This window comes from Oncorhynchus mykiss, chromosome 27 (assembly GCF_013265735.2).
Source record: "Oncorhynchus mykiss isolate Arlee chromosome 27, USDA_OmykA_1.1, whole genome shotgun sequence".
NCBI classification, from domain to species: domain Eukaryota; kingdom Metazoa; phylum Chordata; class Actinopteri; order Salmoniformes; family Salmonidae; genus Oncorhynchus; species Oncorhynchus mykiss.
Window position 1 is genome coordinate 41,778,617 of NC_048591.1, and position 4,022 is coordinate 41,782,638.

Below are 4,022 nucleotides of genomic sequence, written 5' to 3' on the forward strand. Positions count from 1 at the left end.
ATCCCCCTCACCCTCTCCTCCATTAGTCTGATCCTCTCCTCCATCCCCCTCACCCTCTCCTCCATTAGTCTGATCCTCTCCTCCATCCCCCTCACCCTCTCCTCCATTATTCTGATCCTCTCCTCCATCCCCCTCACCCTCTCCTCCATTAGTCTGATCCTCTCCTCCATCCCCCTCACCCTCTCCTCCATTATTCTGATCCTCTCCTCCATCCCCCTCAACCTCTCCTCCAGCAGTCTGATCCTCTCCTCCATCCCCCTCACCCTCTCCTCCATTAGTCTGATCCTCTCCTCCATCCCCCTCACCCTCTCCTCCATTATTCTGATCCTCTCCTCCATCCCCCTCAACCTCTCCTCCAGCAGTCTGATCCTCTCCTCCATCCCCCTCACCCTCTCCTCCATTATTCTGATCCTCTCCTCCATCCCCCTCACCCTCTCCTCCATTAGTCTGATCCTCTCCTCCATCCCCCTCACCCTCTCCTCCAGCAGTCTGATCCTTTCCTCCATCCCCCTCACCCTCTCCTCCATTAGTCTGATCCTCTCCTCCATCCCCCTCACCCTCTCCTCCATTAGTCTGATCCTCTCCTCCATCCCCCTCACCCTCTCCTCCATTATTCTGATCCTCTCCTCCATCCCCCTCACCCTCTCCTCCATTAGTCTGATCCTCTCCTCCATCCCCCTCACCCTCTCCTCCATTATTCTGATCCTCTCCTCCATCCCCCTCACCCTCTCCTCCATTAGTCTGATCCTCTCCTCCATCCCCCTCACCCTCTCCTCCATTAGTCTGATCCTCTCCTCCATCCCCCTCACCCTCTCCTCCAGCAGTCTGATCCTTTCCTCCATCCCCCTCACCCTCTCCTCCATTAGTCTGATCCTCTCCTCCATCCCCCTCACCCTCTCCTCCATTAGTCTGATCCTCTCCTCCATCCCCCTCACCCTCTCCTCCATTATTCTGATCCTCTCCTCCATCCCCCTCACCCTCTCCTCCATTAGTCTGATCCTCTCCTCCATCCCCCTCACCCTCTCCTCCATTATTCTGATCCTCTCCTCCATCCCCCTCACCCTCTCCTCCAGCAGTCTGATCCTCTCCTCCATCCCCCTCAACCTCTCCTCCATTAGTCTGATCCTCTCCTCCATCCCCCTCACCCTCTCCTCCAGCAGTCTGATCCTCTCCTCCATCCCCCTCAACCTCTACTCCAGCAGTCTGATCCTCTCCTCCATCCCCCTCACCCTCTCCTCCAGCAGTCTGATCCTCTCCTCCATCCCCCTCACCCTCTCCTCCAGCAGTCTGATCCTCTCCTCCATCCCCCTCACCCTCTCCTCCAGCAGTCTGATCCTCTCCTCCATCCCCCTCACCCTCTCCTCCATTAGTCTGATCCTCTCCTCCAGCAGTCTGATCCTCTCCTCCATCCCCCTCACCCTCTCCTCCAGCAGTCTGATCCTCTCCTCCATCCCCCTCACCCTCTCCTCCATTAGTCTGATCCTCTCCTCCATCCCCCTCAACCTCTCCTCCAGCAGTCTGATCCTCTCCTCCATCCCCCTCACCCTCTACTCCAGCAGTCTGATCCTCTCCTCCATCCCCCCCACCCTCTCCTCCAGCAGTCTGATCCTCTCCTCCATCCCCCTCACCCTCTCCTCCATTATTCTGATCCTCTCCTCCATCCCCCTCACCCTCTCCTCCAGCAGTCTGATCCTCTCCTCCATCCCCCTCACCCTCTCCTCCATTAGTCTGATCCTCTCCTCCATCCCCCTCAACCTCTCCTCCAGCAGTCTGATCCTCTCCTCCATCCCCCTCACCCTCTCCTCCAGCAGTCTGATCCTCTCCTCCATCCCCCTCACCCTCTCCTCCATTAGTCTGATCCTCTCCTCCATCCCCCTCACCCTCTCCTCCAGCAGTCTGATCCTTTCCTCCATCCCCCTCACCCTCTCCTCCATTAGTCTGATCCTCTCCTCCATCCCCCTCACCCTCTCCTCCATTAGTCTGATCCTCTCCTCCATCCCCCTCACCCTCTCCTCCATTAGTCTGATCCTCTCCTCCATCCCCCTCACCCTCTCCTCCATTATTCTGATCCTCTCCTCCATCCCCCTCACCCTCTCCTCCATTAGTCTGATCCTCTCCTCCATCCCCCTCACCCTCTCCTCCATTATTCTGATCCTCTCCTCCATCCCCCTCAACCTCTCCTCCAGCAGTCTGATCCTCTCCTCCATCCCCCTCACCCTCTCCTCCATTAGTCTGATCCTCTCCTCCATCCCCCTCACCCTCTCCTCCATTATTCTGATCCTCTCCTCCATCCCCCTCAACCTCTCCTCCAGCAGTCTGATCCTCTCCTCCATCCCCCTCACCCTCTCCTCCATTATTCTGATCCTCTCCTCCATCCCCCTCACCCTCTCCTCCATTAGTCTGATCCTCTCCTCCATCCCCCTCACCCTCTCCTCCAGCAGTCTGATCCTTTCCTCCATCCCCCTCACCCTCTCCTCCATTAGTCTGATCCTCTCCTCCATCCCCCTCACCCTCTCCTCCATTAGTCTGATCCTCTCCTCCATCCCCCTCACCCTCTCCTCCATTATTCTGATCCTCTCCTCCATCCCCCTCACCCTCTCCTCCATTAGTCTGATCCTCTCCTCCATCCCCCTCACCCTCTCCTCCATTATTCTGATCCTCTCCTCCATCCCCCTCACCCTCTCCTCCATTAGTCTGATCCTCTCCTCCATCCCCCTCACCCTCTCCTCCATTAGTCTGATCCTCTCCTCCATCCCCCTCACCCTCTCCTCCAGCAGTCTGATCCTTTCCTCCATCCCCCTCACCCTCTCCTCCATTAGTCTGATCCTCTCCTCCATCCCCCTCACCCTCTCCTCCATTAGTCTGATCCTCTCCTCCATCCCCCTCACCCTCTCCTCCATTATTCTGATCCTCTCCTCCATCCCCCTCACCCTCTCCTCCATTAGTCTGATCCTCTCCTCCATCCCCCTCACCCTCTCCTCCATTATTCTGATCCTCTCCTCCATCCCCCTCACCCTCTCCTCCAGCAGTCTGATCCTCTCCTCCATCCCCCTCAACCTCTCCTCCATTAGTCTGATCCTCTCCTCCATCCCCCTCACCCTCTCCTCCAGCAGTCTGATCCTCTCCTCCATCCCCCTCAACCTCTACTCCAGCAGTCTGATCCTCTCCTCCATCCCCCTCACCCTCTCCTCCAGCAGTCTGATCCTCTCCTCCATCCCCCTCACCCTCTCCTCCAGCAGTCTGATCCTCTCCTCCATCCCCCTCACCCTCTCCTCCAGCAGTCTGATCCTCTCCTCCATCCCCCTCACCCTCTCCTCCATTAGTCTGATCCTCTCCTCCAGCAGTCTGATCCTCTCCTCCATCCCCCTCACCCTCTCCTCCAGCAGTCTGATCCTCTCCTCCATCCCCCTCACCCTCTCCTCCATTAGTCTGATCCTCTCCTCCATCCCCCTCAACCTCTCCTCCAGCAGTCTGATCCTCTCCTCCATCCCCCTCACCCTCTACTCCAGCAGTCTGATCCTCTCCTCCATCCCCCCCACCCTCTCCTCCAGCAGTCTGATCCTCTCCTCCATCCCCCTCACCCTCTCCTCCATTATTCTGATCCTCTCCTCCATCCCCCTCACCCTCTCCTCCAGCAGTCTGATCCTCTCCTCCATCCCCCTCACCCTCTCCTCCATTAGTCTGATCCTCTCCTCCATCCCCCTCAACCTCTCCTCCAGCAGTCTGATCCTCTCCTCCATCCCCCTCACCCTCTACTCCAGCAGTCTGATCCTCTCCTCCATCCCCCCCACCCTCTCCTCCAGCAGTCTGATCCTCTCCTCCATCCCCCCCACCCTCTCCTCCAGCAGTCTGATCCTCTCGTCTAGTGCTCTGTTTTTCTCCTGCTCTTTCTCCTGTTGAAGTTGTCTCACTACTGTCCAGAGTGCAGATGTTTCACTCTTCACCTCCAGCTCTGGTTAAGGGAGTGTTGTTGTGCTGGACTGTTGTCTGGGTCTGTGCTGACTGGAGTGTAACCACCTGCT

The 4,022-nt window shown here is 57.8% G+C and overlaps 1 pseudogene; it reads left to right on the forward strand.

Moving 5' to 3' along the window:
- Positions 1–304: 304 nt before the first annotated feature.
- Positions 305–3,220, forward strand: LOC118944685 (annotated as a pseudogene).
- Positions 3,221–4,022: the final 802 nt, after the last annotated feature.